The sequence below is a fragment of the Mytilus galloprovincialis genome, chromosome 3, assembly GCF_965363235.1.
Source record: "Mytilus galloprovincialis chromosome 3, xbMytGall1.hap1.1, whole genome shotgun sequence".
NCBI lineage: Eukaryota > Metazoa > Mollusca > Bivalvia > Mytilida > Mytilidae > Mytilus > Mytilus galloprovincialis.
In genome coordinates, this window is record NC_134840.1 from 47,350,823 (window position 1) to 47,364,572 (window position 13,750).

Here is a 13,750-nt window from a genome sequence, read left to right on the forward strand (position 1 = left end):
AAGCTTGTCTGGACAGCCTGGGAATATATTGTAACAGATGGAAGTTGAAAGTCAATATTACTAAAACTAAAGTTATGATTTTTAGTAAGGGCAAGAAAAAATCTGCCATCAAATTTAAAATTAATGGTCAAAATATAGAAACAGTCGATAAATATAAATATCTTGGAATGCTGATTTCATTTAATGGCAATTTAAAGCATGCCGCAGAACATATGTATAATAAAGCTCTTAAAGCAGTATTTAGTCTTAAATCAAATATTCTAGATTATAATTACTCTGGTACCAAGCTTAAGCTAAAGTTATTTGATTCTCTAATTAGACCTATTACAACCTATGGATCAGAAGTTTGGATATCCGATTTTACTTTAAAAGATTTAAATAAAGATAATATACCATTTGAAAAAATACATAATAAATTTTGTAAATATCTACTTGGAGTACATAAAAAGGCATCAAATTTAGCCTCCAGGTGTGAATTAGGAAGATTACCAATTATTAATTTTATTACTAAATTGGCTTTTAAATATTTCATAAGACTGCAACAACTTCCATCTGATAGATTTCTTGCTGAAGTGTATAAAGTAGATAGAGGACTTTTCAAAGAGGGGTCAAAATCATGGTATTCATTTATTGATTATAGTTGCAAAAAATTTAAATTGGATGTAAAGAATTTGCAAAATGAAAATCTAGAATTGAAAATACACGATCAAACCATCCAACTAATTAAAGAACAGCTTCAAAATTATTCTAATTACAATTCTGACTCAAAGCTTAAATATTTTTCATTTTGTTACACAAATTTTTCTCTTCAAAAATATCTTGACTTTAATATTCCAAAAGCACTATGTAAAAATTTGACTAAGTTAAGAATTAGTGCACATTCTCTTTTAATAGAAAAAGGTCGTTATCATAGACCAAAAATTCCGCATAACTCAAGACTTTGTCAGACTTGTGATTTATTAGATGATGAAAAACACTTCATTTTATACTGTAAAAAGTTTTCAATTTTAAGACAAGATCTCTTCAAAAAATTAAATATCGACCCCACAGATTTAAATAAAAGGGAAAAGGAATCTACTATTCTACATAACATTATGTATCCTTTAAATAAAATTGATACAAAAGCTATCTGTACTTTTATTGAAAAAGCTTTTGAACTATATTAATGTTTTACAACTTATATTAGCTCTGTCCAGATATTATTTCTAATGTATATGCATTTATTTTGTATTAATTGTTTTAATATCTGTTCATTGTGTGGAAGACATCAATTGTGCACTGTACATATATATTGATTATCCAATAAACATATTTGATTTGATTTGATATTTGAACTTAACAAAGCACAGTAAAGGTCTCATTAAAAAGCAACAGATACGTAAATAAAAAGATAACTTCAAGCATTTATTAAAATCATAAATATTTGAATTATTCTTTTTTCAAGGTGATTGCAAATATGTGACATTTACCGACGATGTAGTGATTTTCACATTTTTATCTCTGTCATTTAATATCAAATTTTGGTTACTAGCTATTACCATATTAGGGAATCTTCAATGCTCTTGGTGAAACGGTAAAGAGGATTTGAAAGTCAAGATTCAAATTGACATGGACAAAAATTTTGCATGGGGAATCGAATAGGAAAAGTTTAGTTAATTTTGCGAGAACATGTCAACAACACCTCTAAGAATCGTCCTTGGAAAGTAAGAAGTCTTAATAATATGTTTAACACTTGCAATGCAGTGCTAGGACATAGAACGTTTGTCCTTATGTTGACAATTTTTTATAAAATTTACATTTAACTTTTTTCTCACTTTTCTTACATTTTTTTACTCCCCCCCCCCCCCCCAAAAAAAAAAGAAATAAGTGATATCCATTTAATAAGCGGCTGTCCCTCAGACAAGGAGTATTTTGATCTTGTGGATAAGAAACACTAAAATGGAAACAATCATTATATTTTAATCCACTTTTACATTCCTATTTACAGGATGTGTTATGAATCTGGGTCCGTTCGCCGCCCAATCACGTTCGCACCCACCCAGGTTTGCCCCCTTTAACTTTCGCACCCTACACGTTCAATACTATAGTAGAGATTCACGTTGATAGTAAACATGCATATTTAAAGTAAAAATATGGTATATTAGTATATATATGCCACAAATAAGTGACATATATTAAAAAATCTGAGATTTATGATAATAAGGGGGAGGGACTATGGGGGGGCTCATAACAGTATCCTGTCCACAAGCACCTATGGATAAAACTAGATAGCTGACGGTTTAAATTAAAGTAAGACCACCAATTTCCCGGTATCAAATCATTTGTTGAAAAAAAAATCAATATATTGCCATATGACCTTTTACATTCAAGGGTTAAATTTGCAATAAGTCGTGTTCAGACCCTTTAACAGAAAATAAAGGAATATGAAGTACATGTGCACGGGAGCTAATCGCACACAATGTCAATGTATAGAAAAAAATACAAATGATCAATGGTCAAAGTTTTTATTCCTGTTCTTCATCTTGATAGTTGCTGGAGGGTCTTCAATAATGAAAGAATCATAAATACCGTAAAACACGGTCAATATGCTCCGTAGTGTCGACTTGAGCAGTACTAGTATTTAACGTATATTACTGCACTAATGACTGTCACTATATATATTTAAATCTAGTCATAAAAAATACAAGACAAGAACAGATAAGACAGACAGATCCGGTATTACTGTCATTGTCCAATCACCTTTGAGGTATTTAAATACCTATTGCCTGTAAAAAATCTTCACTATTCCTAAAAGGTAAAATTTTAATGACTGATAGCTAGCTTGCTTTCCTCATGTATCATGACCAATGTCCTGAATAGACTATTCTATTTAGATATGGGGCATTTTAAGCCATTTCTTTTTGTGTCTCTAAATAGTCAAGATGTAAATTTCAATCAGTGAATTTAGTTTATAAAAAGTAGATATATGTTTGCGTTATTTTTCTCAGAGCGTCTGGGGGCCTTAAGTGGCCCCCAGACCCCTCGCCAAAATTTTTTCGCCTCGCTATGCTCGGCGAATATATTTTGCCTCAGTATTAAAAGGGGCTGGTTACGGCCCTGATATCCACTTTGGTCAATAAAAGTATGTAACCCTATGCTTCCCCATTTTGCGTTTTTCAAATCACTCAACTGTCATGTGACATGGTTTTACATTTAAGCAGGAATCACTGTAGAACATATGATAGTTATATAATTTTCTATGGTTTATCGATTTTTTTTCATTCAATGAATGAAGTATACATTGATAAATGAATTATTGTAGATGTTGTTTTATGAATGCAATTATTAATTATTTTCTAATATGGAATATATATATCACTTTCATAAATTTTAAACAATTAGATATAAAATTTGTAAAAAAATATAGGTTACATTTAAAATTATTAAAAATTTTGTGTTTCTATCATCATGATCATTGATGTGATTGAAAATTTCAAATGTAGTTAATAAAATAGAATGTGTTGAACTTGAACAGAATACTAGTCCAGTCAATCTAGCGTAAATTTGACCGTAACCTTGATGTAATTGCAACAGAAGATTTTTTAGTTCCAACAAAATCAAACTTGATAACTTAAATATTTCGATTTTAAAATTCCTATGGAGATTTGCATTGAAATGGGAAATAATTCTGCAAAAAAGGCAGGAATTTCAATAAAAACTGATACAAAATTAAAGCTTTACCGTTTCATATCTTTTATCAAGCTATAACCTAGATTTCATAATTCATAAGTTGACCATTTATTAGATTTTTCAGCATGTCAAGGTAAAGAATCTCAAATTTAATAAAATTATCTGAGCATATATTCTTTTTTTTTGTGGTTTAAAGTTTCTTTAAACAAGGTAGCTATATATAGTTGCTGAACAAATATAATTAAGATATAAGCAATACCAAATATTCACATAATTGTTTTCAAAATGGTTACATAGCCATACATTTCTTTAATGAAAAATGTGCAAAAAAAATTAAAATACCCATAACACTTTGGTTTTGTACATTTTGTGAGCAGAAGATTAAATAATATAGTCAAATACGAATTTATAACCCCATCAAAGTATCATACTTTACATGAATTTTTGGAAAATCAACCAAAAATGCACAAAAAAAGATTCATTTTATTCAGAATTATCTCCCTTTCCAATGTTATTTTCCATAAGAAATTAAAAATGCTGATTTTGAGTTTTCCTCAAGTTAGATTTTATGGGACTTTTTTCTCTGTATATTGGGCTTAATGCTATAGATAAAAACTAAAAAAAATTCTGTTGCAATTAGTTTGAGGTTCAAACTTAGTTTGATTGAAGCAATTTTTCAATTATCAAGTACGTGCAAGTGGTTTTTACTGGTTGGTTTACAGTGCGTCATTACTGGTACCCATCATTAGTCAACAGTCCATTGGTAATGTTAGCAAACATGATTTTTATTGCTATTACTGTTTCAAATATCAACTGTTTAATGCTTGAAATATATTAACAAGTTATCAATCTTTTATTCCATTCCATTTTTCGAATTCTTTCAAATGGTAGATTAAATGCAGAGACAAAAACAACCTTAGGTGTGTCATTACTGGTTCCTCAGGGATACTGTTGTCTGTCTGTCCCTCCATTGTCAACATTAACTCAAAAATGCTTCAACCAGTTTGCATAAAACTTTGGTGAATTGTTCATATCTATTGACTTGAGCTCTCTTTCTTGTTTTATTAATTAAATTTTTTATGTTTCTGAGCTATGGGGTTTTATTTATTAAAAAAAGGGGTATTTTCAAGTGTTCCGACAAAAACTTGAAAATGCTTTCACCAATTTGCAAGAAACTTTGGTCAATTGTTTATATCTATATAGACATGAGCTCCCTTTTGATTTTTATAAATTTCAGATTTTACATGTCCGTCGGAGTTGTGGAGTTTTATTCATTCATTTTCAAGCTTTAGGATGATAATCAAAAATGCTTACAGCAGTTCTCATGAAACTTTGGAGAATTGTTCATTTCTATTGATGTTTACTACAAGCATCCTTTCAACTTTTATAAATCTAAGATTTTACACTTCCAAGTTATGGTTTTTTTTCATAAAAAAGGGGTGATTTTTCAGTGTAGGACAATACTTTTTAAATGCTTTGAGCAATTTTCATTTAACTTTGTTGACTGGTTTATATCAATTTATTAAGATAACCTCACTTAATTTTTCACAAATTTCTGATATGACATTGAGAAGTTATTGAACTTTAAAAAAATGCAAGAGCGTAATCATGTGCTCATCAAGGTTAAGTTTCTTTTGTGTATTTTACCCATGTTATCTGTCTGGTTTTCCACCTTGTATAGTGAACAATTGATTATAAATTTGTAGATGTTATTAAAGACAAGTCAAACATTGATTATGTTGAAGAGATCCAGTTGTTGGTGTTTTCTGCAAGAAGGACTTGTTTGCCACTAGATTCTTTATACAATGACTTTTGTATTTATTTACATTCCTGTTCATTTTTCAGGTACAAATTAGTCAACACTGTGTATTCATAAAAAAGGTGAGGGATTCAGATCTAGGTTTGTTAGTCTGACAGTAACTTTGTTTTACAACATGATCATTATTGTTTATTTCAGGACTGTTTTGGTAAGAATGGAAAGCCTAGCAGGGACAGGGCACAAGATAAACAGACTTCGACCAAAACAATTCATCGGAGGAAAATTTGAAGTACTAAGCCATGACCCATTTGGTAAGTTATACAAATAATTGAAAAATAAAGTTTCCAGATTTGATATTGGTCAGGGACGGATCCAGCCATTTTAAAAAGGGGGTTCCTAACCCAGGACAAAAGGGGGGGTCACAACTACATGTCCCCATTCAGATGCATTGATTGTCTGAAAAAAAAGGGGGGTTCCAACCCCCAGAACCCCTGTCCCCCATGGATCCACCACTGTTGGTCATGTTGGTAAATGTTCTAAACAGCTTAATGTTTTTGCAGTTGAAGTAAGTTAATTGATAAAATAAGCTAGAATTATTTTTCTTTCTTCAATTTTTAACAGAACAGTTCAAACAGTGCAAACGCTCAATTACAACTTACAGTTAATATATTTTTTTTATCAAAACTCAGTCTTTGAACACACCTGGCCCAAACAGCCATACAGGCTATTATTTTTGCAAGCATTTTCCATAATTTTATTGATCTTTTCCTGTGGAACAACTGCTATGAAGTTTGTGATTATTTATCCTGGTTTTTCTGTAGCTAAGAATATAGATACAGAGGTCAAACTACATCACATGTCGTCCGGCCTCTGTTGTCCTCCATTAACTTTTACAAAAAATTTTCTTCTCTGAAAGTACTATGCCAAATTTAACCATAATTAGCCACAATCATTATTGGAGTATCTAGTTTAAAAATGTGTCTGATGATCAAGCCGCCAATCAAGATGGCCAAAATGGCTAAACACAGAACTTAGGGGTAAAATGCAATTTTTTGAAAAAATCTCTCTGAAACTAAAGCATACAGAGCAAATCTGACAACAAGAAAAAATGTTTATCAAGTTAAGATCTATTTTCCCTGTAATTTTAGGATGAATCAGACAACCCCTTGTTGGGTTGCTGCCCCTGAATCCATAATTTTAAGAAAATTTTACAGCTTTTGAATATGATTATAGATAGAGATAAACTGTAAATAGCAATTATGTTCAGTAAAGTAAGATCTACAAATATATAAGTCAGCATGACCAAAATTGTCAATTGACCCCATAAGGAGTTATTGCCCTTTAACAATATTTTTGTAATTTTTTTAAGCTTTTACAAAAATCTTCTCTTCTGAAACTACTGGGCAAAATTTAACTAAACTCAGCATAAGGGTGCCTTGTTTTAAAAAATGTGCTCAATGACACTGCCTGCTAACCGACATGGCAGACATGACTAAAAATAGAACTGAGGGGGGAAATGCAGTCTTTGACTTTATCTCAGAAAGTAAAGCAAAAGTATAACGGTTGCATTATTTCATGCTTTAATTGTAAATAAAAGTATCAGGTGAGCATTACTCTCCTTGGAGCCTCTATTTTTCTTATACAATGTATCTTGAAACCTGTATGCATTAGAGGAAAATTATCATGTGTAAAATCAACTTTGAAAATTTTAGGAGCTACACTGTAATCATAACTAGAATGTGCATATAAAGGTGTTTAGGTCATTAACTTACTGGTCATTTTTCATCAGGTGTGTGAATACTGATACAAGTGTACCTCTTTTTTTTTACAATAAACATGATAGATGCTGGTTTTGAATTTTTAGTAGATATATAGTACATGTATTCACAATAAGATAGAGAACATGAATGTTTAGTGTATTCTGAAAGTTTTTTACAATTGAGATTTATATCTGTGATATGTTTATATTTATCAGAGTTTTTTCATCTTTTTATAGTACAAGAAACAGTTTTATACAGAGAAATAAAGAAAATCAAGACAATACGGAAGCTACCAGGGATGCATACAAAAAAATGAAAATAGGCTGCAAAAATAAACAGTTCAATAATTGATAGTTGATACCCTGACACTGGTTCTCTGTCTGTAAAAGTAGAAAATAATTCTTTGCAGAGTGTGTTTGTTGAAAGGAATAAATGATTTGTCCACTACTGTAGTATATTAGCAGTCTAGATTTATTTTTCAATTTGTGAAGACAGGGTAACTTGTACTGGGTTATTGATTTCAGATATTGATGGATATTTTCTAATTGTCATAACCACAATCCTGTCTTCTCTTCCTCAAATGTTACATTACCCAATTTGTACTTACATGAGCAGCATAATGGGAGCCACATATGGAGCAGGATTTGTATACTCTTCTCCAACACCTGACATGACCTCCAGTTTTTGCTTTTATTCCTGTTTCTAAATCTTGACAATTAAATGATATTTTCTAACAATATACAATACATGTGTACAAAGCAAACATTTTAAAGTAAACACTACCAAACTTCAAGGAATGAGTGTGCACTAATGTCCAATAAAAGGTATGTTGAACTGTTTGCACAAGTCAGGATGAGGTTCACTTTTGTTACGAAATAAATATCTTTGAATGCATGATATCGCAAATTATTTATACTTTAGAAAGTAATTTAACCATAAATTTGTGTTTTTTTCCCCCTACAGTAGATATTTTTATTTTTTTAAGTTTGACAATTATTTAAGTTGTGATAAAAATACATGGATAATTTCCCTTTGCTCATTAACTAAGGTAAAATATGTACATTTGCACTGTTAGATTTATTACAAGCACTAGGTTGATACCTTTACTGGTATTCGAATCACAGAACATATCTCCTTCATGTAAAGTGCTTATTCCTTGCCCAGCTTTTGGTATCATGGATTTTGTCCTTTTGGTTTATAAAGTCTTTAATTTAAAAAAAAAAAGTTTTTGGTTTGAAAATTATTTGGGGACAAGAACCACTGAAGAGACTTTTATTGTAGACCTGCATATCTGATGCAGTAAAATAGTTACAGTTAATGTTATAACAAATTATTCTTTGTCCAACATGCACCAGTCAGGCATATATTATCTTAGCTGTATTTGGCAAACTTTTAGGAATTTTGGTCCTCAATGCTCTTCCACTTCGTACTTTATTTGGCCTTTTTAATTTTTTTGGGACTCGATCGTCACTGATGAGTCTTTTGTAGACAAAAATTACAAAATTTGATCCTGGTGTCTATGGTGAGTTTGTGAAGGGGGAGGCCCTTTTTTTGGATGTTGGGATCAGATGTTTTTAAGCTCTTGATTTCGGGATGTCAGGATTTAAATTTCTTTAAATATGGGACCTTTGAATTTTATGTTTTTGAGCCCAGGATTTCGGGATCAGGACCCCTTGAACTCCCCTCTGTAAACAAACATGTATATAGTATATATATAAATATGTTAGAGAATGTAAACTGGGAATATATATGTCTTAGAGATAAAAACCTGACCAAAGCACATAAAAAAGGCATAAGGCCACAAATGGATCTTCAAAGCAGCAAGAAAATCCATCCTGAAGAAGCAAGCTTCTGTTGGCCCCCTCTCATTACAAACGTATATATATTTATTCTCAAACACCCAATGCATAACTTTGGCACAGAGATACAATGAAAATAAACAATTAGAATACCGGTATGTGTAATGCATGGATATAACAAAAATACAATGGTAAATAGAAAACAAATGTTGTCAGATAAAAAAAGTATATATATAAAATTTGAAATTAAAAGCCCCCAGGCAGACAAACACAAGTACAAGAAAATGAACAAACATTTAATATTTGTGCAGAATTTGATAAAAGTTCCCCGTGTTTTCTGAACATTATTAGCATTTGAAATTTATTTGCAACACATGTGATATCTGAGTAAAGCAGGTAATGTTTACATTTCTTAGCTTAAAACTTGCCTTCAAAATATGATATTCATCACCAACTTGTCTTTTATTGCATAAACAACATAAATGATTTTTATGGGTAGATTGTATAAAATGCAATCAAAACCTTGTGGTACTGACTTGACATAATTATGAAAAAAATTATACTGATATATATAAATTTCTAACTTTTATTAGTTCTTTTCAATATGAATATGGTCAATATATAAGCACAAAAAAAATTCAATTCAGTTCAGTTCTGTGTTAAGGACTGACAAATAGCAATGGAAAGGCTGGTATTTTTTGTTTTTCTAATATTTTGACCTTGTGTTTTAAAAATCATTTTTTTTCAAAGAAAAAAGACAAGACAGTATTATCTTGTTATTTGTCATTAAAAATGTTTTCTATCTTTGGAAATATGGCAGATTTATTCTTAAAGTAAAGGATAAAAATACAAGTTAATCAAGAAACAACCTCCTAAAGTCAATCGGTCATTCTTTATAGTTTAGCATGCATACAATCATCATGGTCAAATAATCATTAAATAAACTGAAAATAATGCATTCATCTCTGTCAATGCTCAAAGACAAAATGATATTAGAAAGAACAATATTAAAGTTTTCTGACAATATCTGTGCACTCACTACTCACTACAATAACTGACGACTTGACTCTAAAGTTTCAAACCAAAACTTATAAAAGTTTTGTTCCTCTAAAGGCATAGCATGCATACAATTACTAACCTAGCATGCATAAAATTTTCACATCAAATGAACATCAAATAAATTGAAAATATTGCATATTACTCTGTCAATGCTTTTTATAATTAGCAAAATAATATTGGAATAACTACATAAGTTTTCTGTGCACTCACTACAGACAATTCAAGTCTTAATTTTCAGACAAGACTTATAATAGTCTTGATCCCCTAAAGGCATATATTTAAGCACACTTTTAATGTCGGCTACTTTCTCTTTACTGATTACTGGCTTTTTTGATAATCTTGTTACTTTCAGAAGCTTTTCAATTTTACCTATATGACCTAATACAGAAATTTCTTGAAATTCCTTCTCAGAAAAAGAATATTTAACATACACATGTGAAGGTTTTTCACGAAGAAGTTTGATGTGCTTTACTTTGGTAAATACTAAATTGCACATTTGTAAATTTAAATGATTTACTAGCTTTCTGGTAATTATAAAACATTTCAGATTTTAATTCTAACACTTTCATGAAGCTTGGCCAAACTTTTGATAAAGCTCTTATAAATCCTGAGGGGCTAAAAACTTCACACACTTTTAGTGACTTTTCTATATTGCTATGAATATTGTCAACCTCTTGTATTGAGGAGTGACCAGGAGAACAAAATTTATGCTCAATAACTTGAAGTTTTGGATGCTCAATGAGGAGGATTTTCAAAGCAGTTACCATGAAAGAATTTTTATTTTGTGGTACACAAGAATCTGACCAAAGACATTTGGATGTTCCTCCAATATAGTTCTTAAAATAGAAATTATTGCACTTGCAATTTCATTCCCTCCTCTTCCATCATCCATTTCATTCCAAACAGCATTATAACCAGTTGCGGATCCAGGGGGGGGGGGGGGGGGGGGTTGCGGGGGTTGGAACCCCCCCTTTTTTTTGGCCGATCAATGCATTTGAATGGGAGCATATAGTTGGAACCCCCCTTTACTCTGGGTTGGGAACCCCCCTCCCCCTTTTTAAAAAGGCTGGATCCGCCACTGATAATCTTTTTTATTTAATGAAAAATGGGCTGTTAAATTGTATGTATTGATTTTTCTTTTAAAGAAAAAATTTGACACATCAGGCCGAGGACAAGCAACTACATTTTCAAGATCAAAACACAAAACATATGAATTATCTCCACTTTCTTTGTCCCTTTCAATTTTAGTTTCAAGTTTATCTTTTATGTGATTTTGGTATTTTTCATCAAGACCAGTAATGTCATTTGTGAAGCTTTATGCTCTTCACATGTGTCACATTTATCTTTTTTCGGGATATGAAAACCCAAATTAAATTCTGTATTGAAGATGTCTCTGTATAAATGATTCTTCTCTGGAATTATTTAAAGACTAATACAGAGTTCCTTGTACAGTTCATACATTTTATTTATTGATAAATTAGGTTCTAAATATTACCTCTTCGTTTTTGATCTACAATAGTGTGAAGGCATTTTTGGGAAGGATTTAATGTGATCCCTAATTATATTTTTTGCCTCTAATGAAATCTTCTTTTTGGTATGTTTACCCCTCCTGTCATTAAATGATTTATCAGACAGTTCAAAAAACCATTGCACACGCCTGCTACTTATATCTAATGTACTTTAAAAAAAGTAAAATTCTTTACACACCCTTATATCTTTTAAGCCTCGGTTACACCTTACCGGATAGCTCGAACGGACGCCTAACGGATAACTTTTTTTTCAATCCGTTCATGTCCGTTAGACATCCGTTCTTATCCGTTAGACGTCCGTCCATTATCCGTTGCATGTCCGTTAAGCGTACGTTTTATCCGTCGACGTCCGTTCTGTCCGGTGGAAAATTTTGAGCATGTTCAAAACTTTGAACGGACGTCCAACGGATAAAATGTCCGTTGAACGTCCGTTTTGTACGGTACTCGTCCGTTTCGTTTCTGTTTTGTATCCGTTACGTGTCCGTTATACATCCGTTGGAGGTCTGGAAGATAAATTCACCAACGGACTTCTAACGGACGTTTAACGGATAAAACGGATGTTGAACGGATGAGATTTTTTTTACTTTTAACCTTTTTCCCCTTAACATCAATGTACTCTTTCCCAGTCTGTCTTCTTTTTTTCCCCTATATTTTGTTTCCAAATTTCTGTTTTTCTTACTCTTTTTCTACCTCTGAGCTCATTGTTTTCTGTTGTCGAAGGAGCAGAGTCATTGAAATAGTATCTACCATGCATTCGATAATATGATAAACTTCATTTTTCAAAGTTAGTTTTTCATACAGATCAACATTTTCAAAGGGAAGAGCGTTATTAAAATTAAAACTGTTTTGTTCACAGTCATCATGTAATATAACAACAGTTGTGTCAGTAGTACATTGTAAAAGAGATGCAAGTTCATCATCATTGGACACTTGTACAAATTCAACTAAATCAGACATGGTGAGGAATTATCAAATCAAATAAAAATTGGAGTCCAGGTGTTGAGTAAATACATGTATGATCTCAACTATAAAAGTCCAGTTTATAGACTCGTGGTGTTAAATCGATGTACTGAGTGTGTACCATCACAAAAAAGTAATCCTCATTCACATGTGGAGCTAAACTTAAATATATATGGTTCAAGGTTCTATAGCAGGGTTCAACAATGCTTTTAAAATCTTCTTCTGTCAGCCCTATTCCATATATCTCTAAGACTGTGAGATCAGGTTTATATTGGACGATTTGTGTTATGCATTCTACTGATATGAAGTTGAAAGATAGGTATATCGATTCTAACTTGGGGAGTGTTGAAATTATACGGAAGCCTGCATCACACAGGTTCTGACATTTTGTAAGGTTGAGGTACTCAAGATTTGGTAGGAATTTAAGAAAACATAGAGACGATAATGGATCATAATGCACATTGAGATAAGTTCAATTCTGTTAGTCTGGTGGATCTGCTTAGTCCTACAGCAAAGTTGTAGTCAAGGCTGGCTATATCACCATAGTAAGTTGCATATGCAAACTCAAATTCTCTGAACTGCTGAAAAATGTGCTCGAGGTCTTTTTCCTCTACATAAATCCTCCATAGACTGGGTGCATTTTTAATAATATTATAAAGCCTTTTGCACGTCCTATTGGCGTAGCATAGGAGGTCTTCTAATTCAATATATGAAAGAATGTGAATTAAAGGTAGATCAGGAAGATCAGTCAGCTGAAAACTGAAAAAAAATGTAAACTTTTACTATTTGAATCAAAATGAAATCAGAATAGTAACTTTATTTCATATATTTGGAGGAAAACGTTTGATGTGTGTTAGCACATTGTGTAAGTTCTAGATTTCTAGCTTTGATATGCATGTACGATCAAGTATTGTAACAAAATACAGATGCTCCAAACAGTATGTATTTTTCTTTTCAATGTTTTTATATGTCATGATTAGAAATTATATAATTAGCACATGGTCCGGTTCTAATCGGAATTATACTGTACTATCTCCATCGTGTGTGGCCTTTAATTAAGAAATATTCAAGATTTATTTGTCATTTGTAAAAAATAAATGGTTAGACAAGGTAAAACTAAGTGTAAGCATGAATCTATAAAATTCAATAGATTGGTTCTAAAAACTCACTTTCTAAACTTAATTGCTATACTAGTGTACATACTTATCAGCAATG

The 13,750-nt window shown here is 31.5% G+C and overlaps 1 long non-coding RNA gene across 1 annotated transcript; it reads left to right on the plus strand.

The window, feature by feature from the left end:
• Positions 1–1,564: 1,564 nt before the first annotated feature.
• Positions 1,565–7,643, plus strand: LOC143068151 (uncharacterized). Its single transcript, XR_012976123.1, has 3 exons — positions 1,565–1,703; positions 5,627–5,739; positions 7,425–7,643. It is a non-coding gene; the product is annotated as an uncharacterized LOC143068151 (long non-coding RNA).
• Positions 7,644–13,750: the final 6,107 nt, after the last annotated feature.